Source organism: Idiotropiscis lumnitzeri, chromosome 11, assembly GCF_059441095.1.
Source record: "Idiotropiscis lumnitzeri isolate Australia: NSW breed Sydney's pygmy pipehorse chromosome 11, RoL_Ilum_1.0, whole genome shotgun sequence".
Classification (NCBI taxonomy): domain Eukaryota; kingdom Metazoa; phylum Chordata; class Actinopteri; order Syngnathiformes; family Syngnathidae; genus Idiotropiscis; species Idiotropiscis lumnitzeri.
In genome coordinates, this window is record NC_142401.1 from 18363128 (window position 1) to 18384000 (window position 20873).

The window sequence follows — 20873 nt, forward strand, 5'->3', positions numbered from 1 at the left end:
ACAAAATGTATCATCAGGAAAATGCACAGGAGCACATTTTTTGTGTACGCTGTAACCAACCAGTACGTTGCCACCTGCCTGCTTAATTAGAGCTAGGAATTAAGCATGCAAAATGTCGGCGTTCGATAGCATGTGTGCTTGTGAGAGAAGTGAATAGTAACTTTACAATTAGCGATCATCTGTGGTATACCTGACGAACAACAAACACAGACGATGATTCGAATACATACACACCACCTGGAGATAGCATTATTATTATTGCTCGAATGAATGATTCTCCATATTTGGGGACTCAAAGTCATGAAAAATAATTGCAACCACATGCATCTTGGTGAAAATTTATGTCGCATATTTCAAAGTGAAAAAAATAACTTCTGATATCAGTTCCACTAATGTCTATCACAACAAGATAAATGAATAAATCTGAAGGACACATGCCCCAACTAAAATAGGAAGTCTGCCATTTTGTTATGTCACTGCCATTCCAGGCAAATTCAACGGCTCGAGCATTGTCATTCTTCAATTAGCGAATTTGGACAAATGGAGGCGGGTTTCCTGGACAGATGGGCAGCTTATTCAACTGCACCAACTAATGGTGGCAGAGCTAGGCCTTAAAGGAAGAAAGTAAAGCAATGCCCTTAAAACCAGCCACTCAAGCCCCCTGGAAAATAAAAAAATAAAAATAGCCCACAACACCAGTTTCACAGATAGATGCAAAATTGGGTGGACATGTCTTTCATAACATGACACACACAAAAAGGCAAATAGGAAGAAGAAACGGCTCATGCAAGATTTTTAGTCTACAACTTGTAATGAAGCATCAAGAGTCTAATCATTTCAAATTTTAATGTGTAAGGTTAGATTTTGTTGTTGTTCAAAATGGGCAAAAAAGACAACTAAAAAAAGACCACCATATGACTCATTAAACAAACAAATGAACAGCAATTGACTCGCATTTCTGAAGGCAACAACATTATTTTACTACTTTAAAGCCACATGCACTCGCAAACAAACTGCTTTTACTAGATTGACGCTGCAGGCAAAAAATGATCCAAAATGACCAAAACACAAGCACTTATTTTTTAGCTTGCAACATGCTGATACATCAGTGGCACACATTTACCGGTGCGTGAAAAAAAAACAAAAAAAAACTGTGATGTATTTGTTCAATTTGGTTTCATGTCCAAGTGGGGAGTGGGCTAGCATTCTTATGCTGACCTCAGAGAGTTTGCTGACACAACCCTCAGAGGGTGAATAGCAAATGTTCCTGCTGCAAGCAAGCAAGCCTGTTCCCAGGCTCCTCGACTCCCCCACTGACGCTGCTGTTAAACATACCAACAAGGCAGCAGCCTCTTAGCCCTCAACCAGCAAAAAAATAAAAATAAATAAATAAGAATCTAGAAGAAAAAAAAAAGCTTACTTAGCAACATTTGCATCTTTCACACAGAGATCGTGCAAACTTACCACATGAGAGCTGAAATTAGAAGAGTCAACCTTATTTTAATACTGAACCAAGAGAAGGATATGGAACACCGCCTTAACATCTGATCAATCCGCACTCACCTATTAATGCCAGGCCTCTTTTTGGTGAAAGACTACACAAAACTAACTCAGTTAACTCAGTTTGATTGACTTAAAAAAATAATTTGCATTCTTCATATTATCATATTAGCTGTACATCGTGAGCACATCATTTCAGAAGAAAACTACCTGCTCAAGTTACCACTGGGCCTTGCAAACCAACATTGCTGCAATGCGGTGATTGTGGGCAGTTTTGAGAAAAGTTTCTGAGAAAAATGCCTGTAAAGATGTCTCAGTTTAGATCATATTCAAGGATCAAAGAAAGCTATTAGAACAGTCTTTGAATTCAAATATAGTTCATATAATTTATATGACGGCATATGGAAAGCGCTTTGTGACAGCTCCACCTGTTGTGAAACGCGCTGAATAAAATTGTATTGAACGTATTTGGTGATTTTACATTAATTCCAAGATATTATTTTACTGAATATCTGTTACAAGCGTCACAAAGATAGTACTTGAAAAATGTGATTAATCACAATTAATCATGGAATTTCTTTGTGATTAATTAGTTAAAAAATTCAATCACTTGACAGCGCTAATATTTTTTAATGCAAATCAATTTAATAAAAACAATAAAATACATATAAAAATTCAGTTTCAGTTCATTTTTGGAGTAAATGACACCAGCTGTGTGCATGGGTGCAGTGGGAGTGCTAGCATGGATGGCGACATGTACGTGTATGAACTCAGCCAATAGCTGTTGCTGTTGTCCCCAAAACAATTTTTATTTTTTGAACTGATCGATAAGTTAGTTTCACAGTGTCTTCTATTGACGTCTTTTCCACAAGCTTGCTAGTAGGGTTTCTCTCCGACGCCCAACGTGTCATTGCAATGACTTTTTATAGTTGTGACGTTGATATAGACCGATGTCAACCAGCTGTCAGAGTTGAGGCCCACCTGCCAGCGCCGCCCGACACACAATGAGGAGGACAGGGGAAGGCGGCGACCGTCACAAACAGGCCACAAATTTATGAATGTAGGGAAACATTGTTGCAAGTTGTTACATATTATCAACTGCGCTGCAATTTTTATTTTCTTCTACTTACTTATTTACCTTCTACTGTGTGTGTGTATACAAGTGATTGAAAAGTACATTTTACATATGCCCCCTTTAAATTCTTGCACAAAGCCAATTTGGCCAAAACAAGATGCGTGATAAATCCAGTGGGAAATTCAAGTTGTTCAAGTTGTGCAGTTTGGCATGTGCGCTTGTATTTGTGACCATGTGACACCAGCCCTGAGCTGATGAGAGGATGGGAATCGGAATTGGGGCGACAGGAACTCCCTGCAGGGCTCAGGCGGCAGCTCCATCTATGCCTCCAGTGGCGGAGTTGTGGTGCCATGAGGATGCACTGGCGAGGCTGAATGAAATCTATCAGCGGATATTGGCTTTGACTTTACAGACAAGACGAGCACCAGTGTGCCTGTCGCTAAAGGTCAGCGGTGTGACGCTATGAACGTGGAGGGGTGTGTGTTTCTGTTTTGTTTTTTTGTGTGATGGCATCACTGAAGGGCACCGGTGATGGCAGAGAGGGAAAAATATTGCGTTGGATTCAATGCAATTGGAAATTGTTTCGCTCGGTCAAACACAAGTCAGCCAGCACTTGACTCACAGGACATCCTAATCTAAACCACTCGCATCGGCAGCTGTCCAAACAAGACCATCTTTTAAATTTAAATGTATGAAGAAGAAAAACATTGATTGTTGACTGAACACAGGATGACCAGAGAGAAGGTCATGATGGACCAGGAGAGTCAAACTGAAGACGAAAATCACTTTAAACACGGTGTGACACAAGTTGAAACTCAGAGCGGCTAAACGCACGAGGCGTGAAAACAAGAAGAAGAGATGAAAATGACCCTGGACCTCGCTAACTCGCTCTTGTGCATCTCAATGGCAGCACCCAGAGAATATCAAAGCCCGACTCCTGACGGACAAACAAACAAGGGAAGGGATAAGGATAAGGGGGGGAAATCTCTGAAGACATGATGTGAGAAAACATCTGCGCATACGCCGCGTATTTCTTTTCTTACAGTTTTTTTATCTTGTCCAAAAGATCAAGGGACCTGGTGATGAGCAGCTCTTCACTGGCTCCGTATAAATGGAGCCCTTTGTTGTGAGCCATCTGAGAAAAGACATTTATGCAAATACACTTTTGATGTCTCAGAAGTTGTCTTTAGGGTGCATGCCCTCACTGCAGGACATTATGAAATAGAATGCATGCTGAACTTAAGTATGGACCAGCTTGCTTTAATATGTTTACGTAAGTAACTGTGTTTGCCAATTAAAACACTGAGATCTGTATGGAATAATGAACAGTCATTTGCGGGAATAACTCTAATGCTTCATGTTTTTTCACATTTTAGCCTCTCCTACAAAATTCCAGGAGAAATATGTAATATCTTTCTAGCCAGTTTGGACAGAACAAGCAGACAGAATAGTTGAGGTTGTTTCAGTTCAGGCATTTCACTGCAAATGCATGATTCTTTACTCGAGTTATTTAAATGTGGTGGTGACGCCGTCCCGTCATACTATGTAAACAGGTTATTCTAAATGATCCAGGTATCGAAATTTTGACCTCAACCAGAATATTGACTGATTGCAAACGTAGTCTTCATTCTTTAGTTTTTTTCATTGATCTTTTATTTTCATTTTACTGTATTGTATTACCATCTTTCCAATGAGCTTGCTTGTAGGAGGTTCTGCTACACCCAACGTGTCACTGAAATGACTTTTTAGAGTTGTGTCATTGATATCGACCAATATCTGCTGTCTGTCGGATTTGGGGCCCACCTGGCAGCGCTGCTCGACACACAACGAGGGAAGACAACGGAGGGCAGCTACCGCCACGAGCAGGTCACAAATTAATTAATGGAGGGAAACACTACTGCCGCCTGCGCCATATTAACAACCATGCAGCATTTTTTTCTTTCTTTCCACTCTGGCCGTCCAATGTCCAGTCCGTGCCTGATATTGCACAGCACATCAACGTTGCCTCCATTGATATAATCTATAATGTTTCTGTAAAGCCAACATTCTAAAGTATACATAATGTAGAAAAGTGTATTTTTATTTGGTTCTATACACATACAGAAGATATCATCAATCAATTAATTGGTAGCAGCTTTTCGTAGATGCCATTCATTTGCAATCTGGACCAGAGAGGTAAACACACCTGCTTTAGATGGAGTCTCCATTAACAACAAAAAAGTGGCCGAATGTGTTGCTTGTCCCTTAAAAAAATGCAAAGGTTACTAAATATAGGAACACCAAGCTAGCTAGCTCTGCCTTGGGTTGCTATGGTGACACATGCCCGTACAAAAGACCTTTACTTGAGACTAAACCGTCACCCAAAATTAAACTTATTTCAAGCAGATACTTGAGTTAAGAAGGAAGGAAGTCAGACCTGGGAACTTTTTTTGTATATGAACAAACAGCATGTCCCCTTTGAGTATGATTTTAACTTGCATTCTAATAAATTCTTGATTTTTAGCCATCATTAATAATGGTTGAGAAAGTGATTCCCAAACACCTCTCACGGCACCACTGCAACGCAAACAGTAACCAAAATAAAAAGTTTGATGAGCGACAAAACATATGACGTATATTCATCTCGTCAAGCATTGTTTTACTCTAAAACAACCCTTGACTGGTCATACTTTTTCAAAACATACACCCAGAGTCAATCATGTGCGTGACATGAACGGTTAGTATTTTGAACTCCTCAGTCATATAACTTCAGAAGCATTATTTAACATAAAACACGGGGTTGAATTGCAAATGGAAGTGGCTTATTCACTTGTATGGAAATGGTCGAAAGCCCTTCAATTTTCGTTTGGAACTGAATAAAAAAGTAAATGTAATTACAGTTACGCTACAACTTTTGTTTGGTTCTTTTCACACCAGGATTCTGCTCAGAGGGCTCTTCCATTTTACGATATTATTTGAAGAACTTAGTGGACCTCTTTGCACTACATAGAGTGATAGTCTTCCAAACATGCATCTATTTTGTTTTTTTTTTTGGCTAGGTCATCATTTCCAAACCCATTAGCCCTTTTCGAGTGACCATGTGATGTTAACATTGTTTGTGTGTGCGCACCCATCATCCTACCCTCACGGCTACATCAATATTATTTGCAGTACGGAATAAAAAAGTGCCAACTACCAACTACTTGGAAAGCCTGTTTGGACAAATGCATCCAAAGTTAAATATCATTGTATAAAAGACTTGAAATATCCGCTTCGAGGCGCAATAGCGGCGTTAAATTAGTGATGGGATAGGAATGGGCGTCTTACTGCATTCACCCGACGTCCCTTTTAAAAGTAAAATTGCCTCATCACTCTCCTTCTCTTCTAAAGGGATGAACAAAAGTGAGAGCAAAGGCGCCGCACATTCTCGTGAATGAGATTTGATTTCACTCTCATCCTGCTCGTCAGCTAATTAACATTAACGCCGTCTCCTTTTTTTTTTTAGTTTTGCTATCACACAGTCTGGCCACTCGACACAATAGGAGGTAAAAAGCGATGGGTTTTCGCACCAGTGCGTTCCCAGATCATATCAGGGAGGCGCCATAAAGAAAAGGCAGAGGGCGGTTTCTTCTCTGCCCGGACGCAATTATGAGTCGCTGGCGATAATACAACTCATTGGGAGGTGTAATGGCTTTTAGATTTGCACCTCATCATCAGCACTGGCAGGCCTACTGCATCACTAGAAATTACTGTACACATGTAAAAAATGTGTCGTTCTTTCTACATTTACATACGCATAACACGTCCATTTGTTGTCCAAAAAAATAATCATATATGAGGTGGTATGACATAAATCTTACCTTAGAGGATGTAAAGATGTAAAGTTGCCTCTTTGTTCAGTTTATTTGCAGTGCAGTGTTGTATTAACTGTAATGAAATGTGCAATTGAGAATTCCGAACATACCGACATTTCACGATGAAACACGCCTTCTGTATTGTATTGCTTTTTCCTATGACGAGCAAATATAGCTTGCAGAAAATCATGCCTAGATGTTGCTATGCACTTGGGTAGTCCAACCATAACATGATGGAAACTAAATTATTATTCCATATATTCATTTTTACACGAGTCCAGACTGTCAAAACAAGCAAATTGCGAAAAGCACCCCAACAAAAAAAGAAAAGAAAAAAAGCCAAAAACTCCCACATCATACTAAAATCAGGTATTGCTGTTCCATAACCATTTAACCAAAGAATCCCGAATCCATTGGGATTCCTAATTGTACTTTTTTTGTAAGGAAAAACACATTATAGATGGTCCAATAAACGTAACATCCAATTTTTGTGTAAAAAGTTTACTTTTATAGTACTGTACCTACACAAAATGTGGTCCAAAGCACTTAGCCAGGCCTCACATTTACTTTTCTGAAACTATATTGACTATACATATGCACAACAGAGCATAAACCTTTAGTTGAAGATACTTATTGACTTGAACATGATACTGCGACTGACAAATATTATCTGACAAAAATGTGTTTATTTAAATGTCTTCCCCCAGCCCCCCGCCAAGCTGTCGCCACCTCCTGGCCAGGAGGAGAAATGCTTCTGGTGACAACATCTGGGAATGTCAAATATACAAGCCATATTTTGATTTGGGTCTTGTGCTGTATTCTATTTTCGTTTTAGAATTAAAAATTCTAAATCAAACTGTTTTCAGACTTCCTTAATCGTTCCAGACAACAAACTGTATTTCAATTTTGATATTTTGAAATTGAAATGAAAATCAAATAACAAATCTTTTTTTTTCCATTTTTATTATTATATCATATTATTATTATTATTATTATTATTATTTGTTTTCAATTATAATTTCCAATGTCCAAAAGAGACATGGACCCCAGCACTCTTTCTCTCTCTCTCTTGCTCTGTGTCTGTGCGAGCACATGCTTGAAAATGGAATTGACCCCCAAAGGTTGTTTGAAAAGAGAGAATTTTTTTTCCAAGCTATTTTCAACTTGTTTTTATCAAGCCGTTGCTTATATTAAAGTGTTAAAACAATTGCAACTCCTTTGATAAATAGATGAATGAACTCCATCTTGATAAATCATGTGATGTTTACATCGATCTGAGAGTGTCACACCGTTCTAAAAATGTCTCTCTCTTCAATGAACGAATTGCAAACAGGGTGACTACAAAGCTTTCTTGAGGTGTCTCCAATTTCCTTCTCTTCACACTTCCAAAACTTTTACTACAGAATATTTGTCTCATTCCTAGTTAGCTCGTCTAAATTCATAATCGCACAGCCATGAGCTTACTGTATTATAATACGTTGCTTGCTAAAATGCTAGCTGCGGAAGTGAAGTTGCCCAAAGGCTATTCAAGCCTTTTTTTTAATTTAATGCCTTATGGATTTGATAGCAGAAATGCGACACTTTAGTATTTTTTATTTTGTTTTGTTTGAAATTGCCCCACTGAAAATGTTAATGCATTTTAAAATATAAGTTCTGTTCTTAATTGAATTTGTACAGAGCCCCTGAGGCACAGGTGTCAAACACCGGTCTTGGCGGGCGGCATCCCTGCATGTTTCCCATCTCACCCAGCTGCAACACACCTGATTCAAATGAGCAGGATACTTATCAAGCTTCTTCAGAGTTTGCTGATGAGCTGATCATTTGAATCAGGTGGGTTGCAGCCGGGAGAGAAGGGATACATGCAAGGACACGGCCAGTCGGGACCAGAGTTTGACACCTGTGCCTTAGGGTCGCCATACTAATTCAACTAGAAACAGAACTTGATAACTGAGGACCCCTTTGCTGCAAAAAAGCTCTCTGAATATATTTGATAGGTCAAACTGCCAAACACCAAGCTTAAGAATTTCTTTTTCAATCGTCTGTGTTACATACATTTGTGTCTGCCATTTTTACCAAACATTAAGCATATTGCCAAGTGATTGGAAGGACATTTGGCGACGCACATGCCTGGAAATCACCACCATGTCTGATGTGTTTCAGTTCTCCCCCTGCAGGCTGCTTGGTAAAAATCCAAGACGACAAATGCTACTGGACAAGGCTCAATTCTAAGTGCAATAGCATGTGGTGAAGTCGCCCTTGGCCAGCCAATGACACAAGGCTCAATGACCTGGCTAAATAGTCTGTTGTCACAAGTCATACAAAACAGATGGCCAGGCTAATTACTTTTAGGAATTACTTGGAAAAAGTTGGGTCGGCTTTAATTCATTTTGTGAAAATTATGTCCAACCCTTTCTCTCCAGCTCCTAACATTTAGTACCATTTACTGCTAAATATTCAGTGGCTACATTGAGCTAAAAACGGTTCTCATAAGATGTTTGTACATTCAAGTTGAAGCGTTTTGTCTGCAACTTTTTTTTTTTAATCGCTAAAACATACTTTTATGGCACATTGTGGGGTGATGCAAAGCCCATTTAATGCTTCTATTGTCAATCTTGTATTTGTTGTTATACCAAATCCAGATACATTGTATCACTCGACGGCTTTAGCAACATAATTACATTTTCAAAGACAACATGATTAAGAAGCAAACTGCAAGCTGGTTGAGTGAGTCAAAGAAGCAAAGTTTTCAAAACCCCCCAAAATTTGCCACTCATCATCCGCCAAATTTCACGCACACGGACTTTGGCGGCATTCCAGATGGAGTGTTAATTGGGCAACTTCGAAGCGCTCCCCTTCCTTTAACAGCCTTGTTTAATTGCATATTATGGCATCTTAGCAGAACAGACGGGGACTCGTATTTCCTCCCCGAGTGTATCGAGTGAAGTGATATTGATGTGCGCTTTGGGCGCGAGTGTACAAGATTACGTTTACACTACTAGACAGTTTATGGTTACGGCACGGGTGAGGATAATTATGACAGCCATGAGTAACATGTCATCAGGTTCGCACGACCACTCCTGTCAGGAAACTCCAAATTGTCTCGGCTGCTGAAGAGGTTCACACCATGTGTAAAACAGTATGCTGCAATTATTTCATGTCAGCATAATTGAATCCTGGCAAGCCAGACACGGTGACATGTGCAGTCAATAAAGTGCTTGAACAGCCATAGCGAATTCTAAAGCTAGTTAAATAGCATTTGAACATAATATTCTTGTCAAATTAGGGTAAACCTCCAGATGGAAATGTTTAACGTAAATGAATTCACGCGTCAACAAGAAAACACTTAAATCAAAATTGACTGGCCGACTGACTTTCAATGAAATGACCTTTAAACCTGAAAAAGTGTTTGTGAGTGACCTGTTCTGAAAGATGGCGAATTGTCTGGCGAAATCATCCAGTTTGCGCACGTGCAATTTGCCCTCTGGACACAGAAAGGTGATCATATCGTGGTCTCGAGAAGTCTTCATTTATGCTAGATTTGTTCCTAATCACTTGTTCGTAAAGGTGGCATCTCCCAGGGAGGGGAATGCTTGCAAAGATAGTGAATGTTGGATTCATCAACTTTTCTGACAAATGTTGGCAAAAATCAGGGCGTTGCATTTCTGTCATTAGCAACATTTAGCGATGCATAGAGACAATGCCCGAATGTTTGGGAAAGCGTTTGTGTAAGACTGATGACAAGTGTTGTGACAGTATTGGGAACTTTTGGAACTACAGCATTTGACACTACGTTGCCGGTTTGATGATGCCACATGGATATACCTACAGGTTGGTGCAGGCCGACACTTGTCCTCTAATTTCTCTTTCCAAAACGTCTTCACCACTCTCTTTTGCTATTTCCATCCTTAAACTCATCCAATGGGTGTTGTAAAACATAGGGTACACCTCATTACCTTCCCCTTTGTGCCGTGTTTCCCCTGGCATGATGATCAATGTGGAGAATGGGTGCTGACATCTCACTGAACGGCAGATGCTTGTGAATGCGACACACGGATGGGAAGTCACTTGGTCTCCATTTTTGGCAAATAGAAAAGAACTTTGGCAACACGTCCATTTACAAATACACACGACTGTTTTACAAACACTTGCCACAATAAGTGAAACGATGGGTTGGGCAGTAAACAGTGTTTGGGTTCAATCCACTCACAAAATACTCACAATCGGTTTATCGACTTGGCTGTGCTGTATGCCTCCAAGACTGGAAGACCAAGCAGGAATTAAGAAACCTAACACTAACAAAAGCATGCATAGTGGTTTCTTCAGTTTCACTTTGACAAGTGGGTTTTAAATGTGTGTAGCTCTTTTTCATTTGTGTAGTTTAATGAGAGAATGTCAGAGAAGTTATGCACGTTTAAAATTGTTTAAAAAAAGGCCCAATATGTCTTTTTTTTTTCTAACTTTTTTCTTCTGTGAATCACTTGCATTTTGTAGCCACAATGACATGGTGCAAAAGAAATCTAAGATAATGTGCAAATGAAATAGAACCAGGAAATTGGTAGTAGGCATCATGTCTTCATGTATAAACACAGTCTTATAAATTGAAATTTACGTCACAGAATTCTTCTCAACAAGTTGCGATGCAGGTGCACATCTGCAGCCAATCTTATGGGCGGCTATTGATTTTATAAATGCAATGTCACAAACGGCGACTTTAAAGCTGATTGTTTTCCTCTTGTATTGTCTATTCTCCATTTAGCAGGCCTCACAATGCTCTTAAGATGTAATTGGCTGGTAGCATATAATCGAAGTGATAGTTCAGACACTGTGGAATAACCAACCGCATACATCTGGAACACTTTTTGGCGTTAAATTGCCTCACTTGGGATTAAAACCATGGATCTGTGTAACCTCTCTTCTAACAGCCAAGGAAATAGACCAGCAAAGAGAAGGCTTTTGCAAGGCTTAAAGAGTTTTTTTTTTTTTTTTTTTACTTGGCAAGCCCCAAAACGCATTCTCAACCTGACCCAAGAAACAAAACACGAAAAAAACAAGCACGCCACATGGTAAATTTCGTAGAATGCATTTTACTCCTCCAAAAAAAAAAAAAAAAAAGGGCAATATTTAAGTCAAAAGAGGGTAAAATTTACTCTCGGAAAAGGGTAAAATAGTTAGAATAAATTTTACACAAAGTAGTAGATTAATTATACTCCAAACAATTCAAATCAAACTTTTATTTGAAGAGAACGTACGTCACTCAGCCGCATTTTACACTGGTGAGACTATTACTACGAATATTTCTGAAGCTGGAGTTCGTTCATTCCAATTCAAGAAGATTTTGTTCAAACAATGACTTTAAAATGATGAGTCTGAATTTAGCAAAGAGTCTAGGCAGAGTGGTCTTTGAAAGATGGCATTTGGGAATAATGCTGGATGACTTTATATAATAAAACAATTAAACTTTCATATCTTCAAACTGGTTGGTTTTTTTTTAGTCTTTTTTGAGACATTTTTAGATTCCCCAGTTTTGGGTCTAAGTAGCCGTGTTAGACCATCTTCTCCTGCGGTTCAGTTTAGGTACTGTAAACCATCAAGGATAAAAAAGAAAAAAAAAAAAGATTTTTGGGTCAGTTGGCGACGACTCAAGGTCAAGGGATGAGTGTCTGACTAGATTTCCTTCATCGACAACAGGGAAAAATGGAAAAATTAACAAGGAAGTGAAAGATCTTAGACTTAGGCTTAATTTTCTTGTTCCCTCGGGATGAGTCCCTCAGTGAAATGAAAATTCCAGCAGCAAATAGTAAGAGCACGCTATAAAACAGCAGCACACAGTTAATAAAATGGTCAAATATAATGGAATATACTTTGAAAATATCCTAAATTCAAATGTAAATATAAAGATATGCATGGTTAGAAGTGGAAGAAGGCTATATTATTGCACACAAGATTCTCTTTGTATGTCGGGGAGGATCTGGCCGATAGAGGAAGAAGTTGAGGAGAGTGTTTGCCCCATGAGTGCTTCTGCTCTGATGAGTGGCCTTTAGAAAACTTGTAAGTCATTTATTTTTAAGATTAATGTTGTCATATTTTGGTGTGCTTTTGTTTTAGGCGCTGCTGGATTGATGGGCGGGCCTTCACATCAGCGCACCTGTGGCTAATACTCAAGTGACTATTTAAGGACATGCATCCGACTACTCCGTGTCGGATTATTCTCCTTGCTCATGTTTATGTTACCAAGTGTTGATTTTCTCGTTTCTACCCGTGTTTCTATGTTGTTGTTTTTTTTAAGTAATTTCATTTGTTTATAGCCATTCATCTTGTTGTACTCATCATGCGTATTGGTACCCCTTGTTCTTCTGAGGCAAGCGATTTTCCTTCATTATCCCCTTGCCTTTTGAAGCGCTTTTTGTTCTCCTTTTGTGTTGCCACTAGCGTCATTTGTTGTACTTTGTCGGTCTTGCGCCTGATTAAATATTTGTGTAAATAAATGTTTTTGTGAAGCTTATCTTCTGTGTCCGCGATTAAGAATCCAGTCCGTTTCCAGAATTTCTGGAAAGCCCTGAGAAGTGTAAGATCAGTTTGAAATGATATGAAGTTTTGAGATGATGGATGGTGGCATAGTTACAATTTAAACTACAACACAATGGTTTATTGGATAACGAGTGTTCTGCGACAATTTATGCTTTTCCAGTTCCAAGCAGTTGCTGGGTCGAATCTTCTGCTTCGTGGTGCTTGGAAGCACATGCAAGCTTCATAAACGCCTGCTGATCAAGTGAAATGAAAATTAAAATGTACCTGAATATCCTCATAAGTGGGCAAACAGAGACACAGTTGCTGATACACTTCCAGCTGTTTCCTTACAAACTAACCTGCTCCAGCTCCTGATGTCACTTATTAGGCCACGCCCCTTAAAGGCACACCCAACACAAAATCCAACAATGTTTTTCTATTTTTACACATTCTAAGTTTATTTATTTACATTCTCTTTAATCGTGTTTTATACAATAGATTGCTATTTTTCTTATTAAAAACACACAAAAAACTGGATTAAATTGGGTTAAGAAAACGATGTCTTTCAGGTAAAACAGGAAGCAGATTGTGTTGTATGTTCACAGAATTTAAAACGCAAAGCTATCTGCCTAGTTTGCTTAGAGATGCTATCAGCGAATCAAATCATGAAAGCTTTCAACCTCGGTCAGCGCTACAATAACACTCTCAAAAGTATACAAAAAGTGATTGTTTTGTTAGTTTTTTTTTCACAAGTACAGTTGACAGTTCATTTGAAGTGCATAAAGCCTTCCTAAATTTGTGCTCACTAAAAACAAGCTTATTCAGTGCTTAATAGTGTAACTTCTAAACACATCTGGTGTCCTAATTGGACAAGTTGCTGTTGTGACGGCTGGCTGCTAAATCCGCAATGCGGACGGCGTGGTATAATATTAGATTTATTTGAGTGAGTTGATTTTTGGGAAAATATGCAGACAAAATATATTAAGTGGTTATTTTTGTTTATGTCGAAGTCTGTGCCGTGGTGGATTGGCTCTTTTATATGCATTTGAACATTAAAATATATTAAGATACTCTTCTGTACTTTAGTCCAATAAAAACTAAGCACATGCACATATTTTGTCTTTATTTAAAATGACATTTTTGTCATACATCTGGTTAGAAAGTGGGCAGTCCTATGTGGACTCTCGGCCCCCCACAGTAGTGCTGATGAAAAAGGATGGCACCTTCCATTGTAGAAGTTGCAGATCCCTGCCCTGTATAATATAAGAGTTAACTCTTCCCAACATGTTACATAGCATGCAACTGGTTTGTCCAATTAGCTTCAAGCAACCCCAACAACGCTTGCAATGGGCAACACAAATCAAATGAAAGTGTGAGGGGGGTAGAACAGAAAAAAACACCAGTGGAGACAATCGCCATGCGCAAACAAAGGCACAAACGGCCACAACAAAAGCTGCCAGTGGACATCTTTGCCACTCTTGGTCATGGCTCAGTGCCTCATTAGGCGGACAGTTCATTAAGGCCTCTTTTCACCACAAGAAAAGGATGCCTTTCTGTTCTCGAACATTTCATCATAAGACACTAATGGGCTCGCACATCCTCTTCAAGTCTGTAATCAGTAATCATAAAAAGGCAGTGATTGCGGCGCAGGTCCAGACTGTGATGGCGCATAGTAATAGCTGTTTACCAGATCCCTCCATGCTGCAGCTGCTAAATGCACCAAGGCTCATCTCTTGTTGAAAAACAGGTTGAAAAAAACAGCCACACTTCACGGTGGAGAGCTGCGACCTGAGTTAGTCCCACGGAGACGTTGTTGGATGTGCAAATACGTATGATCACGCAAATAAGCACGTGCGTGCAGTCTTCGGTTGCATATAGACTGATATGTTTACACACCAACATTTATATAAATAATGCTGTTGAACTAAACGGAAAGTGTATTTAGTTTCAGAGGTTTTTTTTTTTGGAGCAACACATTCAGCATGAATTCAGTTTGGATGTCAAGGGGCTTGGGGTCAGGCATTTAACGTGTGGGTGGAAATAGCGGTGTGAGTTCAGCCACTTCTGAACCCAAAGATATCATACACTATATTCGTAAACCAGTGTGCTTGTTAGTGAGTTTTATGAAGACCTTTCGTTCTTCTGCCAATACGTCGTCGGTTGTTTACATTTAATGAATACTGTGCACTGTAACCAGCATTTTTTGATATGCGGTACAGTGGAAGCCAGTGATGGGCTGTCATTTTGTGAATATTTTGGGTGGTTTGTAAACACCCACTAATTTCTTTCTTTTCAAAAGTAAATTTTTTTTGGGGGTGGCGATTAATCCAAGGGCCACTCAGAGCGTGGGTTGCAGGCTATTTGGAATCGAACAAAAGCATGATATGTGATCTGTTATCAGGACACCTGAGAACCGTTTTAAATTGTAAAAAAAAATTCTTCTAAACTGCCTGGTTGCTAACAGTCAATATAAAATGTTTTAAGTCAGTGAGCAGACCTGGAGCAGCAGGAAGAGAGAGAGAGAGAGAGAGAGAGAGAGAGAGAGAGAGGCAGCGTTGGTTCATTATCCCATAAATTTCACCCGAGGAAACGGTGTAAAACCCTGAATATTTTTGCCTTGGGAGAAAAAAACCTTGTAGGTCAGCATCCTAAGCTTCCAAATGAAAACAAAAAAAATTGCAACACCTTGGAGTGTTTGCTTGCACGCTCCGACGACGGTGCATATTTCATGTTGAACGCGACGGTAAGCTGAGGCCGTAACCATACTTGCAAAGGGCTGCTGTCATCTAAATGATCTGTAAGTTCTTCAAAGCGCTGGAAACTCATTATTTATTATTCTGTTATTGGATATTAATTGGTGCCATTGACGGATATAGAAGCCAAAAAGTACATTCATTTCACCCAGGCTGGCAGCGAATGAGTTCATAGAGAGAAGGACTGCTTAATAATATAAAGGAAATGGCCACATCACGTGGTAAACTTGTTACCGTAGTTACCTAGTTACCAAGTCACATAGATATTGAAAAATAAAACATTGAAAGAAATAGAATATTTATATCACATTATATGTGCCAAAAAACTATTTAACAAGTCAGCATCTTTATATTTGGTATGCGGCAAATCTATCAAGCAAAGTTTCAAGCAACAACAAAGACTGCCAGGAAGCATCACATTCAGAAATAGAAAACACTATTGTTGTGTGGTATTTCTTCAGTGTCTTCTTTTGAACCTTTGCCCTCAGTCAGCGACAAAACGAGAAAAAAAAGAAAAGACACCGCTGCTTCCAGGTCCCATGAGGTTTGCATGCAAAAGGTTTGTAGCAGGACACGGTTAGTGAATGTCGTAAACAATGGATCAGCTGTTGCCTTCAGGCTTTGAGTTGGAAATAAATGATAACAAGGGCATTGAGAGGTTGCTTGAGCCGCTTTATTTTCTGCCAATGAGTTAACGCATTAATTCAGTCAACAACTGATGACTGCTCTGGCTGACTCACGCGCAAAATGCGACCGATGATGCAAAGTTTACTTGACACAAGGGGTGTCAAATCAATTTTTGTTGCGGGCAGCATCATAGTCATGGTTTCCTTTGGAAGGTGTTTTTGATTGTCAACCCAAATATATGATAGGCTCATTTTACATATACACAACAAATTGATGAATAACTAGTTTTTAAATCAGAGTGTCGCGGTTCTATGAACCGTGTGGGAAGGAAGGAGGACCCGAAAGCGACAGGTGAGTGGGAAACAGGGTTTATTGAAGGCTGGAGTGGGGATGCGAGCTGGAGAGAGTCCACCGCAAGGCAGGCGTCGTCCAGGACAGCGTCGAAGGAAGCCGACGGGCCAGTGCCGGGTGGCGCGGACGAGGGTGCGGTCGAGCGAGACGTGTTGGGAGGCGAAGTCGGGCTGGCGTGGTAGCGCGAAGCACGGCGGAGCGGAGAGCGCTGGCGGGATGTTTGCCGGGCGGGATCTCGGAGGCGCTGGCGTGCGGAGCGGGACCAGACGGGTTCAGGTCGGCTAGAGGGGGGAGACGGCAGAGCAGGGGTCAAGCAAGCACGAGAGCAAGGCGAGTCAGGCGAACGGGAAACAAGACGAGACATGAGCCAGTACCACGTGAGGTGACAAGATAATCCGGCGTCGGACTCCTGGCGTGGCTGGTTCTTAAGCCGGCGCTGATTGCCGGCAACGAGCTGCAGGTGCGCCGGAGCCGACGCCCACTTTCTCCGGAGGAGAGCCTGGCTGGGTGGATCGTGAACCTGTAACAAACAGAACTGCCACGCCCTCCTCCCCGACCCGAACCGTCACACAGAGACTAGTAACATCTATTGAAATATTGTCACATTTAGTTTAAAAGAGCATAAAATAATGTAGCGGTCAGGAAATGGCCCCAGGGCCTTGAGTTTGACACCGATAGGGTTTACACAATGTTATTGAGTACTGTGATGTAACAGTTTAGGTTAGACCATTAAAACATGTCACAACTAATAAGCAAAGAAATGCACAACCGTACATGTATTTTGTTTTATTTGTACAAAACCATACTGCGTCCCCACATGAAATATATTCGGTAAAGTCAGGAAGTGAATAACTATATAAATATATAAACCCAGTGGTGTTCACCCTCTTGCTATCGGCCATCAAGGCTAATGACGTACTTTTGGCAGTGCAGTGTCTCGTTAATGCTTCTGAAAAAGTATCATGGCATAGTGAAGTGCAGCATGAAAAACTAAATAAAAATAGCAACACGCTGTAACCTCTCCCAGGCTCTTCAGATGGAGCCCAAAGCAGGAACAGGCGGCCTTGGTGTTTTTAAAGCATATTTAAACTGTCTGTTTCCTTCATTTCCTAAAACAGAATGAAACTAACGACGTTTCATTTTCTCCAAAAGATGTAAGCTCGTTATTATTTAATGGTGAAGATGGTTTATCTGAGACGTTCATGGTGTACCCCGCCCACTGCCCGAAGACGGCTCGAGCACGCCCGCGACCCTCGTGAGGAGAAGCGGTACAAATATTGGATGGATGGATGTTTATCTAAAAATCTTAAATTGACTGTAAATTTTAATTTGTGTGGTTGCCTCACACACAAACCTCACCTCTACTTGATAGACAAACACAGTGCAGCTCAGCCTCTGGCTAGCAAATGTCACGGCCATCGCTTTTGATAGTAAACTAGCGGTCTAGTGCAACTTCCAGCGGCTTTTAAACGGCCTCTTCAGGGCTCTTTCGATGGAGCCAAAGCAATAACAAATGTCACTGCTGTTTTTATAGCATAATAATCCAGAGAGTTGAAACTGTTTCTGTTGCACTTATCTGCATCATAAATTCCCTAAAACAAAGAAACTATTGATTTTGCACTTGCTGAAAAAGAAAAGACTCAAGATGTTATACATTATTGAAAATGTTTTTTTTATTGTACGCTGCCTATTCACAATGAACTATTCGCAATGTCATCTATTGTGATTTTTGGGAACATGCCCTCACAGTTTCAATGCTCTTTTTGAAAAGCCCACAAGATGGCAACCAAGTCTTGTCTTGCGAAAAAGTAGTGCTTTGGCACACTTTTAAGGTAATTATAAAAAATTTTTGCGGAAATGCCAGTTAAATGAGGTTTTCAGTAACTGATATAAGGGCTGGGTTGATTGGCTGTTAATTACAGTATACATGTTTGCGAATCTTGCATTTATTGGAAAAAAATACTGCAAGCAGTTTGAAGTCATTTCCTTAAATTGAGTTGCATCTGTTGATGCAAAACATTGTTTTGCAATTTGTGCCCTTCCTCTGCCAAATGTGAACTAAACTCTGTAATTACAAACAGGGTACCCAACTATAAGTATTGATGTACCGTTCAACCCTACCAAGCATTATTACTTACAGTACTTGTTATTATATGTGATTGATTGGAACCAAAAGCAGTTAAAGAGCATTTGAAAAAGTTTCGACATCTTCATAATGAGAAGCTAAGGTAACAAATGAAACTACGAAATACAAAAGAGCAAAACCAGGGGAACAAAAAGTGCTACCAAACGGGCAGGAAAAAGTAGAAAGTAAATTTTCTCAAAACGGATAAGCAGAACAAATAGCAATGTACAAAGTTCTAAAATAACTGAATAATGGCTGTAAATAACTACTAAAAGCAACAGGATAAATTACAAAGTACAAACAAATTGTGACAAAACAAGAAAGAAGTTATAAAAAAAATTATTACCCAAAGAAAATTTACTACATGGAACAAGGAAACCATATTGTGTCCAAATTCAAATGCTACTGAATGCACACAGCAAATGAGAACTAAATGAATGAACCAGCACCATCCTGGTGAGCTGCTAAAGCCTGATTCAAATGGCAGGATAATGATCTTTTCCGTTCCACTCATCGCAATGACTCCAAAGCTAATCTTATCAGTTATTCCTGCCATGTGTGCGGCCAATAATGAAAATCCCTGCGTAATTAAATCCCCCAAAAGGTTGAGAGGCAACTGTAATTCCCTATAGATGCCACAGGATGGCGGCAAAGGACTACATTTGTCTAAATAAAGCTCCTCAACTTACTTCAACAGTTGCTCGGCATTACGCTTTGGCCTGATCAGAAAAACAAAACAAAACTGCAAAGTTTTATAGGAAAAAGTGGCAAATTCACAAATATGCGGTGGGTCACTGTATGTTAAAATGCGCTATTATAAATAAAGTTGTATTGTACTGTATTGTTTATAGTTTGACACATCCATCATCAATATTCTCATGTAAAAAATCTTCGCAACAAAATGTTGGTGTGTATTAAGAACACCTTCACTTAAGTGTTTCCTTGAAATTCCCCGGAAGAAAAAAAACACACCGAGGTCAAAGTAAAGTGGCAGCGTATGTTCAAAGTGAAGAATGCACCCAAGGGACAAAGAAGAAGAGAGAAAATCAAGACAATGGCTGTTAAGATGAAAACTTCGCTTCCCAGTGGGATATATGGCGTTCCCGCTCCTTTTTTTCCCTACACTGCATCTCTCCCCAGACGCCACGCAGCGCCACAGATGACAGCGCATGTGTCCCCTCCTGCCTTCTGCGAAATAAAAGCTCTTTGACCCGCCATCGTTGTCGTTAATAATGCATCTCTCCGCCAAACTAGAATGCGAAGTCGCTCTCGCAGTCATCAATCTGCCGCTGAAATTATCGGGACCAACTTTAAATGCCACAACCATTAATCATGTTTTCCACTCATTTTTCTTTAATGAATTCTAAAACGTTAATAAACTAGTAGGGCAGAATTAAATTAGCTTGCCCATTAACACAAAAGACCAAAGGGGCAAAAACAGGAAAAACATTAATATGACCCTGAATGCTGAGTAGATGACTGATGCATGTGTGTTTTGGAGGGTTAGGCTTTTGAGATATTTACACTGCTACTGAGCAACATTACTTACATACTGTACATCAAATTGTAAAGGGTTAGGCTTGCTAAACGTATAGGGCCTTACTCTCATGCCGGGCGCAAGTCCAGCGTAAGGCAGAGTCAAAATGTAGGCATGGATGGCGTTTTCTTTCTTTTGGCAGTTTGCTTCACCTTGCACTGGTAGAATTGGGCATAACGGGGCGTTTGCACCTTTGCGGGATGGAAGAAGACTTTTCTCGGCCAAGCTTCATGGCATCCCCCAATTACATGAATACATTTACGTCAAGCGGAGGAATTGGGGAAGAGGTGGTGGACGCCGATGCCTCCACACAGTTTGAAACCCTCCCTTATTGGCCCCATCCTCTGCATGGCTGTCCCACTCGTACAATTTGCAAATGTGCAGGGCGACGAGGCGCTCAGTGTGGCGTAGCGCGGCGACCAAATTCACAAACGTGCTGAACAAGACCATTGCCCCTACGCAAAAATTGAAAATGCACCCGTTTCTACACCGAGACATACTTTCTGTCACTAAATTGCCAGATGAGTCGGGGCGAGGCAACGTGCAGTGGCACGATCTACCGAAA

The 20873-nt window shown here is 40.1% G+C and overlaps 1 protein-coding gene and 1 long non-coding RNA gene across 2 annotated transcripts in view; both read right to left on the reverse strand.

Moving 5' to 3' along the window:
- The window catches only part of LOC148327759 (acid-sensing ion channel 1), a 191442-nt gene that overhangs the window by 139765 nt on the left and 30804 nt on the right, over window positions 1-20873 (reverse strand). The window lies entirely within an intron of this gene.
- On the reverse strand, window positions 16648-17210 carry LOC148327761 (uncharacterized). The gene is made up of 2 exons (XR_015845875.1): window positions 17021-17210; window positions 16648-16927 (listed from the first exon to the last, which is right to left on the reverse strand). It is a non-coding gene; the product is annotated as an uncharacterized LOC148327761 (long non-coding RNA).